General features: G+C 49.0%; 1 protein-coding gene across 1 annotated transcript in view; it reads right to left on the bottom strand.

Moving 5' to 3' along the window:
• The window catches only part of MIDEAS (mitotic deacetylase associated SANT domain protein), a 64,602-nt gene extending 59,911 nt beyond the window's left edge, over positions 1-4,691 (bottom strand). Inside the window, exon 1 of the mRNA XM_082863657.1 lies at positions 4,595-4,691. The gene's annotated coding sequence lies outside the window, so the exon portion shown is untranslated. The remainder of the gene's footprint in view (positions 1-4,594) is intronic.
• Between the last annotated feature and the right edge of the window lie 8,181 nt (positions 4,692-12,872).

Genomic DNA, 12,872 nt, shown 5'->3' with positions numbered 1-12,872 from the left:
CTGGGGCAGATCAACTAGGCCCAAATCAAGACAAGGAGGAGCCAGTGCTGAAGCTGGACAGACACTGTCTAGCAACCAGGGGGAAGAGGTGCTGGAAAAGAAGCTGAACAAGAGGTACAAAGAGCTAGGAGGCACCAGAGAGAGGCCAACAGGCAGAAGGAGGCAGGGCTGGGTAAATGTTCAGAATAAAGACTGGGAACCAATTGGGATATATGTATACGTATAGCTGACTCACTTCGTGATACAGCAGAAACTAAACTCCAATAAAGATGTTAATAAATAAATAACCCCCCCGCCCCCGCCAAAAAAAAAGACTGGGAACCATTGTCCTTGGCGCTTGGCTTGGGTGTGTGCCTATGCACAGCCAACAGTATCTGAAGGCCACTGCATCTGCTGCATCTTCCTCATCATCACCATCATCCTCATCATCCAACATTCACCAGGAACCCCAGGGCTGGGAATACAAAGATATATAAAACAAGGACTTCCAGTTTAGTTGAAAAGTGGTAACACTGATCCACCCTAAAGCACATTTAAGAAGCTGAATGAAGGGTATGATCGGAGCTATGGTCCAAAGGAGAAGCTGAAAATCCTTTAGACCAAGTTTCAAGGATTCTTCATCAGGGGCCCCCAGTGGATGTTACTGGAGTTCCAGGGAGAGGCCCACAGGGTGGAACAGGGGACATTCTTAAGGAGGGCAACATGAATAGGGCTAAAAAGGAGAGCAAGACTGAGCCAAGTAGGAAAGAGGAAAGACGAGGCGTTCCAGACTTCCGGGGAAGCATGAGAGGTAGGAATGCTTGCCACAAGCAGTGTGGACAAACACACAGAGTGGGTCACCAGGTCAGAGCAAAGGGCTAGGGCAGGAGAGCAGTGGAGGCCAGACCCCTGTGTGGGAGGCCCTGACTGCCATCCTAGAAGTTTGATCCTTACTGTGCAGACAGTGGGGAGCCACTGAAGGTTGCTGAGCAGGAGGCTGACCCTTGCAAACAGGCATTTTAAGTGAGATTACAGAGGAGCCCTTTATCCCAGGCTGTTTCAAAGACCTGTGTGTATTTCAAGTGGCACTTGAGAGAGAAAGTCGTAAAGCACTGCCCTGTGTCATGTAGACAAAGAAAAAAAAGGTTGAAGGGTCTTACAAAGAGAGGCTTCAGTGAGAATGAGAAATGAAGGGGGGCTCATTTTAAAGAAGGAAACAAATTTGCAGGACAGAACTGCCGGGCATCTGGAAAACTGCAGCACTTTCTTCAGAGTCTGGAATGCCCTCTTTTGGCTGGAGGTGTTCTGCCTCCTTTTTTGGAGGTTAGTTGTGATGTCAAAACATGGAATTGCGGTGTAGGGAGGCAGCTGGGAGGAGGTAGATGAACAGAAATATAAATACTGGGCCCGGAGAGCATAAAAGGCCTCCATACTAAGACCATCCCCTTGCAGAGGACTTTGCCATCTGCCTCTCTCAGTGGAGCCTCGGAGTTTTTGTCAAAGTTGCTGGGAGCTTCCTAACTACCCAAATAGTTTCTCCTCTTAAAACAATAAAATGATTTTTAAAAATCGGTCACATTTTGATTCAGAGCTTTTTCAATATTGTTCCTACTTGTGCACAGTGAGGCAGTAGGCAGGGCTACTCTGGGGCCATGAACTGGGCAGTAACTTTAGGCCATAAATCAGCATTTATGTAAGGTGGAAGAGGAAGTCAGGATTAAATTTCCGGTCTTAAACTGGGCTGGGTACAACTGCAGGGCAAGTTCTGTGAATACAGAGGCAAAGCTGAGCAAGCCAAGGGAAGGGCATGCATGAGTTATGCACAAAAATCAACCAGGCTGAACTGATGACATGGACGGGCAACTGCTCCAGGTGGCTCCACAATTCTGGGGGGCGGGGGGTGGGGTCTGAGTCCTTCCTTCTTTGGCCTTTGCTAGGGGTCCCTCTCCCCTGCTCTCCTGCCCACACTCCCTGGGGCCTTTGGGCACTTTTAGTCTCTGCACGGTCTACATGAACACAAAGGATTGCAAACTCAAAGCTGTCTTTCCGCTGGAGTCAGAAGGGAATGCTCCCCTCCCCGCCCCTCTAGACTAGTTCTGGGTACCAGTAGGCTCTTACTAAAGCAGCCATGGTCAGGTGATACAGCTGACCAGGACCTTGACAGTCAAGTTCACTGAAAACCCAAATGTACCCAAAACAAGGGGTTGTGCAACTCATGGGAACTCCTACTTCTGTGGTGTTTTTGCTCTAACCCTCATTCCCCTGTGGCAACTGTGTCTGAAGTCCCAGACTTTCCAGAAACGTCCTGATTTCACATGCTTTTCCTTGAGCCTCTGGAAGCACATAGGTGTCTGCCAGGGAATATGCCCTAATGTTTTGGTTTGACAAATGGTCACTGTGCCCGTGACACGCAGCTGGCATGAGGTTGCAAAACAGCATTTTCCCACCAGGTGAAACTCAGTTACTAGGCTGGGGAGAAGGCCAGGCATGGGGAAGCTCTGGTGTGCCAGGCCATCGGTACCTGCTGCCGGGTCACACAGACCCCTTAGCAGGGCTGAGTGCTACCCCGGCAGAGTCTCTACCTAGGGCAGGGAGAGAGGGGGCTGAGATTTGGCATGTGGGAAGAATGACCTAGCATGCATCCTGTACATGTTTTTGACTGTGTTTTAAATCCCTCTACTACAGTTAGCCACCTCTGAGGCCCTCAAGGAGAACCTGTTTGCCTTCTTTCCACACTTGAAGGCTTAGCTCCCTTCCTGCAGCACAGCAGTTCAGGAGGTGTGAGGACACCCACCCTGGTCTGTGCAGCAGGCCTTGCTCAGGAAGGGGGTGGGGGAGTTCCTCTGGAGAAAATGAACATGAGTCACTCCTCTGCCTCCCCCCCACCCCCACCCCCTCGGACCCTCGCCCCCGACACTGGCACAGACACACAGCCTAAAGCCCCAGCACTCTTCCCTTTGCCCAGAACACAATGAAGGAATTAGGACCCACCTACTAAGTTTCTGCAGCTGACACTTCAAGGCTCAAAGTCTAGCTCACCAGCACAGTCACACGTCTGACGTGTCCTCTTTGCAACCAGGCCCCAATCCAGCTGCCATGCAATTTTGCTAATTCAAACTGCTTTCCCGTTTAGGGATGTTGATAGCCATCTCCCATCTCCTTTTCCTGCTGACATCATCCCACATTTTCTACAGGCACAAATAAGGGTACAGTTCCTGGGGTAGTTTTCGGGCTGCCAGAGGTGGAAGTGAAAAGATCCTGCCCTCCCGGGTCCACTTCACTTCTCTGGCGTTTGGCAAATTGTCCCGAGTTTTAGGGATAAACGAGGAAATAAATTACCTAGCTAAGGTGAAAGGCCAAAAAGAACTTGGTGACTGCAGCTCAGACCCAGATCTGTCCTGGGCATCTGCAATGCAAATCTGCATTTTGTTCTCTGCCCCCGAGGTCTTGCACAATAGCCTGTGTATAAACATCCACGCCAACAATGCCTGACTGTGCAATCACGCTGTAATCACAGGCTGCCAGGAAGCTGCTGCTAGGAACTGCACCATTCAACTTCTAGACATCCCATGTCAAAGGAGTCTTCACGGCACGGACGTACATTCCTGCACACACCAACGCGTCCCCGCCGCCGCCGCCGCAGCTGCTGCTACAGTTGAAGACTCCAAGCCAGGGAACTAGGGCGCCACCCGCCCGACCCGCCAGTCCCAAGTTACTATGCAGGGATGTCATAAGCTTCTCAGCTGTTCTTAAAAAAAAAAAAAAGCCTGCTCCACGAGGCTACCGAGGGCGGCGGGAACGACCATCAAAGTTCCCAAGCACATTCCTGCAGCCCTAGCAGTTTTCGAAAACAGAGAAGAGTGAGATGCCTCAAAGAGTCCACTGGAAGCGGGTTTTGGAGTTTTATATAGAAAACACTCACATATGTAGGTGGGTGCGCTGACAGCTTTTATGGCTAAATTGCAAAGTGTTAGGCCTTAGTGATTACTGTCAGGCTCGGGACGTGGTGTGGGAGGAGAAAGGGTGGGGGAGTCAGAGGGATTTGTTCAAAGGGGGCTTAGAGGCAATTCTGGTTTTGCATTTTGGAAATGCGTAGGATTGTTTTCCCAAACTTCCGAGTTGCTCTGCTCTTCGTCATTGTCAGGCCAAGCCAAGAAAAATGGGGGGAAAGTTCCTTTAACTTCCTTCCTGCGACCTCGGCGAGGGCTACGAAGAGGAAGAGCACGCTTCCTTGGGAAGCACCGGGCGGGAACTGGGGGACCGCTGCGCCCAGCCTGTCGCGATGGGGGGCGCCGGGTGGAGGACTAGCCTCGGACGCAGGACACGGGAGGCCCCTTCCCTGCACCCCTCCGCTAGCCAACGGCGCCCGGAGCGGCCCGGCTGCAGCCCTGGCTGGTTTAAGTCCCGCGGCAAACCGGCGACCACAGGGGCGCAGCCCGGGGCCCGGATCCCGGCCGCCGAGCTCCCTCCCTGCAGCGCCCCTCGCACGCAAGCCCAGCGCAGCCGGCCCTACCCGTCCCGCCACATCCCCGCCCGCGCGGCCAAGCCCCTGCCCCGAACGTTTCCGGGCGTCGGCGCCCCGGCTGCGGAGGGGCTGCCGAGCTCCGCGGCTTACCTGCGCGCTGGATCCCGGGGCCGCTCGGAGGGGCGCGGGGCGCAGGCGAGCAAGGCCCGCAGACTCAAACTTTGTTGCTCTCGGGACGGCGCAGTCGTCACTTCCTCGCTGAACGGGTGGCGCGGCCCGGGCCGTGACCCAGCAGCTCGCGCGGTGGCGCGCCGGGCCCTGCAGCCGCCCGCGCCCCCGGCTCTGCGCGCCCTCGGCTGCCGGGGGAAGCGGGCTGCAGTCCGCCGAGCCTGCACCCCTCTGGGGGAGGCTCGCTCCAGCAGGGTGGTTTCCGCGCCGAAGAAGTGCGGTCGAGGCTGCTCTCAGGCTGGATCTGGAAGATGGTGTTGGGGTTCAGGGACCCAGAGCTGGGGTTACGGGAAAAACAAAGGATGGGGAAGGAGAAAAGTTTTTCAGTTTGGTGTTGCTGCTAGTAGGTCCTGTTGGAAAGCACAGTGCTCTGTGTTTGTTTTTGCTTTGTTTTTGTTTTGTTTTTTCCCACCAAATAATGCCTAAGCTGGGCCTTAAAACGCGGGTCTCTTCTTCCCACATTCCCTCAAAAGATCTGCACACTTGTCCTTCGTCATTTCCACTAATTATAAGGGAACAGGACGTTCAGCGTTTATGACTTCAGGGGGCTATTTCAGCGCCCAAGTTGGGGCTGAAAAATAGTTTCTGTTCTAATCCTCCCCCGCGATTTCCACCTCCTCCTTTACAGTCAACTCACAGGTCTCTTTGGGGCCTGATGCATTCCGTATTTCGTCAGGGACCAAAAGTGACTTGGAGGGTAGGGTGGAGTCCTAACAAAAGGAGCCTCAGGCAGTAGTAGTTCTGAAATTTATCATTGCCCAAAATAAATTCGCTCACCCCATTCAAAACTACAAAAACAAAAAGCCATCTTTTTGGTTCCTGATAAATAGCAACAAAGTAGTTAAACAGCGGTCTTTCGGGAAGAATTCCTGATCCGGTAAAGCTGGAGAGAAAATGGGTTAGCCTTTGCTGTGGTTGAGGAAAAAAAGACATTTGAAACTGCAGTGGAGGGCTTTCCTAATAGTAACGTTAGCTTCATTGCAGCTTGTTGTGAAAACAGGGACCCTTTCAAAGGTGGTTCAAAAGCATCAGTTAGGGCTCCACAATTTTCCCTTTTTCCCCAAATACTGCTTCTACAAGCACATTGGCCAGATCACAGAATCTTCCATTCTAATGCTTCATCTTTTTACTAAAGCACAGGAAACCGCAGAGTTGAGTGAAGGCTTGGTCCAGAAAGGTGGATGTAAAATTGATAGAAAGTAACATCTGAGAAATGATCCCCGGGTCTGTGTTAATACCTAATGGGAAGCCACAAACGCAGACTTACCCAGGAGTATGAAGATAGAAGCTCTCCTAGCAACATGAAATCCCCCACATTGCAGCCCTTTATGCACACTTATGATTTCTACCGAGACATTATTAATGGCACATTATAAATACAAAATGTATCATGTAAGAAAAATAACGTTCTGAGAAATAAGTGCATTATTATACTCTCAATAATTATAATTCTCTGAAATTTTTATGACATCACACTATTGTGGGCTGGTGGTGGAGGGATTGTCCATTTCAATTTTGAAATAGAAGTAATTCCTTAATGCATTCCGCTTAAGGCAAGCAACGCCATAATCAAGAGGAGTAGAGAGAATCTACTTCTAAAAGCAATCATGTGACACTCCATATTTGCTAGGACAAGAGCAGAATATTTCTTTGTTCACTACCGTGATTCTGAATTCTCAGTCACAATTTCATGAATATTCAGTATTTCTGCATGCCCAGGAATAATTAGCAGACGATGTAAATGTTTGAAAGCCTGATATTTATGTATGCACAGACACACATTGCTTTTTCTCTGTGTAGGGTGGCATTTGCTGGAGTTCCACAAAGTGTAGAACCTGTGTTAGGCACACTTGAAGACAGCCCCCAGCTAATAGTGATCCCCTTCCTCCTGGTATTCATGCCCTATATGATTGCCTCTTTTTGAGTGTGGGCTGGACTAATTGACTCAATTCTAACAAATAGCATATGGCAGAAGTCATGTGATGTCACTGCTGAGATTAGGTTATAAAAAACCTAATGTGGCTTCCATCTTGGGTGCTCTATTTCTTTCTTGCTCTTTCTTGGATCACTCACTGTACGGGAAGCTACCTGCCATGTCCTAAGGCAGCCCTGTAGACTGGGATCGAGACCTGCCAACAACCACATGAGTTAGCTTGGAAAGGCATACCTCCCCCTTCCCCCATGCCAAACAAGGCTTCCGATGAGACCGCCAACCCCAGCCAACAGCTGCCTCATGAGAGCCCTGGTAGCAGAGGCATCCAGCTAAGCTGCCTGGATTCCTGACCCAAAGAAACTGTAAGATGATAAATATTTGTTGTCTCAAGCTGCTATGTTTTGGAGTAATGTGTTACACAGGCATCGATAACTAACGCACAGGAAAAAGAGAAGGAAGTCATTGTGGACCCGATGACAACCCCACACAGACTTCCTGCTCCCTCACCTGGAAAGCAGAACATGGAGAAAGAGGCAGGGACGTGGACCAGATCTAAGAGTAACATGTAAATCCTAAGAACAGAAGACCCAGCCCTTACCCCTTCTGCAGAATAAGGGTCATCCTTGAATTTAAACTAGGTCAGAGGGTGTGTGTTGCTGCTCGGTCCGTGGCAGCCCTGGTATTGGATGCCATCAACCTGATAGTATGTGCAGATGTCTTTGTGTCACAAGGATTGACATCTGTCCAGGTACCCTCTTCCTCCTCCTCAGGGCATCTGCCCTGATCCCCAAGGCTCTGGCACAACCAGTGACTGTGGAGTCAGGCCCTAGTCCTGGAAGGGGAGCTTGAAAGACGGGACTTCAACCCTGGCAGCCAGAAGGGATAGGTGATTTCAGTGAGAGTCCAAATGTAGGCTTGTGGTCCTACAATCGAAGAGCAAGCCGTGAACTATCTCTGATAAGAATCACCTCCACACTGCTTGCAGGGCTACAAGAACATTCTGTCCACGTGGTGGTTATCTTTCTCTCAGCATCATTTCCTCTCTGACTGGAGCTAATTATTTACTTTAAAAACACAAAACAAAGTTTTAGGAAGCAGGAAAGATATTATACTCCTTCATCCCTTACCAGGGCAGGCATGTACTTATGGCTGCCCCCCATGTCCACCTCCCCTCAGCCAATCCCATAGAAGCTGGCAACTGTAGAGCCCATTTCTGTTTTCCCTCCAGAGACGCTAGGCTCTGATTTTTCTCATGTACAGTGGCTGCAGCTGCTGTGTTGCCATGCCGTCATCTGGTTGCTATGACTTATGAAGTTGTGGATATGCCAGAACGTGAATCTATTAATTTAACAGGAACTGGGCTCAGCACATATATTCCTTGTTAGGTCATTTGCTTTGCTACCTAAACCACATCCAGTGTGTTCAGCAATGGGAACGTTTCCTAGAGTCTGGCTTTGCAAAAATGCTAAATGCCCTGAATTTTGAGTCTGCACAGTTTTATATTATTAAATTACTATGGGGGACATAAGGCATTCTAGCAGGGGTGTGCAAAGAGATTAGCTCGGGGGAAAAAATTAAGGGAAGGGAAATAGTCCAAGTCTCTGGTCTTCATTCTCTACACATTGAGGCCCTTTCTGCAGGAGGTGTCTGTCCTAACTTCTGTAGAAATCCTGTCCTGAGCCCAGGCTGCTCATTGATAAGTCTGAGCTCTGGAACACCAGAACTAGGTGATGTGTGCCACGATAAGAGAAACGACTGTCCTCTTCTGTGGTGCATGTAAGCAGGCATTTTTCATTCAGCCCTTCAATTAACACTTACTGAATGTCTACTAGTGGGTGTGCTAGCGATGCAAAGATGAAAAGTACAAAGTCTGTCCCTAGTGGGAGAGAAAGACACATAAATTACAGTGCAACATGAGAAGTATTATAATCGAGTTTTGCCCTCAGGCGCTATGAGCTTCCAGAGAAGGAAGCAAGTAGGTCTGTTTGGAGAGGGGCGTTATGGGTCACCACCAGTGTTTCTCTTTAAAAAAAATTTAAAATGGTCAGATGCATTGCATTAAGTAATAATAAGTATTGTTTTGTGTAGCTTTTTGTTTCAGTTGTGTATAATATATGTGTATATTTGTATGGGGTCATAGTGTAAAACATACTTCCTACATGCAGGCAAAGAAGTGTGAAAGTTCTGGGTTTAGAGAATAATAACTAACTACCATACACTGACGGCCTATGATGGGCCAGGCCTCAAGGTGTCCCACTGGAGAGTTGAAGAGACAAGCCATGACTTAAGACAGTTTCCAGATCCTTCTGAATTCTCCTTCTTTAGTAAATCAAGGCCAAGCCGAAAGGACCAGCTCCTTGAATCCTCTCTGAACAGATCAGAGGCCTTCCACCCAGGCCAGCTAGGCCAGCTTTAAGGCAGTGAAAGAGTAGCCACCCCCTTTCTGGCCTGCCGGATGGTGGGAGGGGAAAGAGGAGAGAGAAGAGGGTCAGAAACGCATCATGCTTTTTCCTCCGCTCCAGATCTCGGATGGAAGCAGGAAAGGCGCATTACCTAATGAGTGCACTGCAAACACGAGGTGGAGGTGCAGTTCTCACCCAGTTCCCCACTGGAATTCTGGGATGAAGCTGCCTCCAAAGTGGTTTTATGCCAAAAAGAGGGCAGCCGCGTCAAAGTGAACCTGGTGGTCAAGCTGGGTAGGCAGAGCGAGTCCCTGAGGCTTAGCGCTCCTGAGTCCCCATGGTTTCCACGTGGCATGACTATCACATTTAGAGCCAACAGCCTGCTGTAGGACTGCCCTGGTGAGGCAAGGTGACCCTGCAGCAAGCTCAGGGGAGTCAGGAGTCTGCACTAGTGAGAACACAGGGGAAAATGAGCACTAAGTTGCAAAGGGGAGAAGGCTGTGCTGGGAGGTAGGGGGTGGCTCTGCTGAAGAATCCACAAGTTCACGTGCCATAACCGGTACCAGCGGGGGCCTGCACAGCCAGCAGAAACCGAGAGGATGAGGCAGCTTGGTATGGTGGTGAGGAACAAGGATTCTGGGCTGCCCACACACTGCCTGGCTTCAAGTCCCATCTCTGCCACATACTACCTGTGTGACCTTGGACAAGTTACTTAGCCTTTTTTCCCCCAGTTTCCTTGTCTGTAAAATGAGGATAATTGTATGTACTTGATAAGGTTGTTATAAGAATTAAACTAGTTTGTAAAGCTCTTATATATGTGTTCCTTAAGTGTCAGTTAAATCAGGAAATCACTCACCAACCAAAAGGATTCTATATGGATATCATACGACTCCAAGACCCCCAAATTGGACTTTTAGTAAAAATACCCCCAACCGGGCTTCCTTGATGGCGCAGTGGTTGAGAGTCTGCCTTCCGATGCAGGGGACACAGGTTTGTGCCCCGGTCCAGGAGGATCCCACATGCCGCGAAGCGGCTGGGCCCGTGAGCTATGGCCGCTGAGCCTGTGCGTCCGGAGCCTGTGCTCCGCAACGGGAGAGGCCACAACAGTGAGAGGCCTGCGTACCGCAAAAAAAAAAAAAAAAAAAAAAAATACCCCCAACCGTCAGATCATGGGGAAAGTTGGATCAGCTATAAACTGTACATTTAAGATATGGTGTAAGTTAAAATGTTTGGCTCCTCTACATAGTTCGGCTTGGAAGATAGACATTGAGCGGCTCTTTTTTTTTTTTTTATATTTTTTTATTTATGGGCTGCATTAGGTCTTAGTTGCGGCACACAGGATCTTCTGTTGTGGTGGGCTCTTCGTTGTAGTGCTCCGGTCTCTCTCTAGTTGTGGCACACGGGCTTAGTTGCCCCCAGGCATGTGGGAATCTTAGTTCCCAGACCAGGGAATCGAACCGGCGTCCCCTGCATTGGAAGGTGGATTCTTCACCACTGGACCACCAGGGAAGTCCCTGAGCAGTTGGGACTATGGGTGATAGAATAACAGTCCTCCCCAAAATGTCCATGTCCAAATCCCTAGAACCTATGAATATATTAGGTTCATGACAAAGGGGAATTAAGGTTGCTAATTAGCTAATCTTAAAATAAGATTATTCTGGATTGTCAGGGTGGGCCAATGTAATCACAAGGACCCTTAAAAGCAGAAGAGGGAGGCAGAAGAGGAATCAGTCAGAGGGAGATGTGACTATGGAAGAAGGATCATAGAGATACAAGGTTGCTGGCTTTGAAGACGGAGAAAAGGGGTCATAGCCAAGAAATGTAGGTGGCTTCTGGAAACCGGAAAAGGCAAGGAAACGGATTCTCTCATAGAGACTCCAGAAAGGAATGCAGCCCTACTGACACCCTGATTTTAGCCCATTAGATAAAAATCTGTGTTGCTTTAAGCTACCAATTTAGTGGTAATATGTTACAGTAACCATAGAAAACTCATGCAGGAGAATTTTCTAAATGTAGTATTTTCTGGGAAGTATTTGCATCATGTATTAGATACATGTGTTACCATGTGTATGAGAAGCCCCAGTTTTCAGATTACAATTTGAGCAGGAAGTCTGGCTGGGTGGGCCAGGCACAGTCCCAGAATGCCAGCACACGGGGAGGTTCCCAGAGTAACAGGCCACTAGAAACTCTGAGACAGTACTTTGAAAGCACAGTTGTATACAGTCCCCTGGCTTAGGGATGAACTCCAATACGCATGCCGTTTCTTGGAGCTGCTTCTCAGACTTGGTAACTGTTGGTGCTAGCAGGCCACAATGTGGAGGCCAGACATGGAAATGGTTAACAAAAGTAAACCAGAGTCAGCTGTCAAAAGCTGCTGTGGAAATTCTCTGTGCATTTGATGACCATACTTCCCCAGCAAGGTTGTATAACCACCCAGAGTTTGTAAATGAATCTTTTCACAATGAAGAGAAAAACACAAACCCAAGAGTCAAGGCAAGCTACACAGCATTCATGGGATCTGGGTCAGCCAGCAGGCTGAGGTTTAATCACTCTGCACAGGTTGCTTTTTCCTGTGCATAGCTCAAAGGTTAAGCTTGCTGTACATTGGGAGGAAGTCTTGTCACAGTCCTCTGCCAGTAATAAATATTGGTCCTGGGACATTGATCTTAACGTTGACGTGGGAGGTGTCATTTGAGTTCTCGGGCCAAGAAGTCACTAGACATTCATGACCCAATGCAGCCAAATAAAAATAAATTAAATTAAATAAAAGATCTAGATAAAACATGGGTTACATTGTCTCAGGTTTGGGATTCAGTGAAAACACTTCTTTCTACTAATAAAGTTATTCGCTGTTGAAAAAAAGAAAGAAAGAAAGAAGCCTGGGCTTCCCTGGTGGTGCAGTGGTTGAGAGTCTGCCTGCCGATGCAGGGGACACGGGTTCGTGCCCCGGTCTGGGAGGATCCCACATGCCGTGGAGCGGCTGGGCCTGTGAGCCATGGCTGCTGAGCCTGTGCGTCCGGAGCCTGTGCTCCGCGACGGGAGAGGCCACAACAGTGAGCGGCCCGCGTACCGCAAAAAAAAAAAAAAAAAGAAAGAAAGAAGCCTGAATTCCAGGCCCAGGCTGTAGCTACCCAGCTATATTACATTGGACAAGTCACTTAGCTTAGCTTGAGGAAGCAAGATGATTTTAGGTCAAGGATGTGCATGAAATCACACAGTGAAAAAGTAAGTTTTGGGACTTCCCTGGTGGCGCAGTGGTTAAGAATCCGCCTGCCAATGCAGGGGACATGGGTTTGATCCCTGGTCCAGGAAGATCCCACATGCCGCAGAGCAGCTAAGCCCGTGCGCCATGACTACTGAGCCTGCACTCGATGGCCCACGTGCCGCAACTACTGAAGCCCCTGCACCTAGAGCCTGTACCGTGCTCTGCAACAAGAGGAGCCACTGCAATGAGAAGCCTGTGTATAGCAAGGAAAAGTAGCCCCTGCTCACTGAACATAGAGAAAGCCCACGCGCAGTAACAAAGACCCAAGGCAGCCAAAAAAATACATTAAAAAAAAAAGTTTCTTTTCAATTGTCTTTTTTTTCATCTTTATTGGAGTATAATTCTTTACAGTGGTATGTTAGTTTCTGCTTTATAACAAAGGTCTTTTTTAAAAATAAATTTATTTATTTATTTTTGGCTACTTTGGTTCTTTGTTGCTGTACGTGGCTTTCTCTAGTTGAGGAGAGCGGGGGCTACTCTTGCAGTACGTGGGCTTCTCATTGCAGTGGCTTCTCTTGTGGAGCACGGGCTCTAGGCGCGTGGGCTCAGTAGTTGTGGCTCGCGGGATCTAGAGCACAGGCTTAGTAGTTGTGGTGCACA

This window comes from Leucopleurus acutus (genome assembly GCF_964270905.1).
Source record: "Leucopleurus acutus genome assembly, chromosome: 1".
NCBI classification, from domain to species: domain Eukaryota; kingdom Metazoa; phylum Chordata; class Mammalia; order Artiodactyla; family Delphinidae; genus Leucopleurus; species Leucopleurus acutus.
This window is presented reverse-complemented; position numbering and strand designations above follow the sequence as displayed.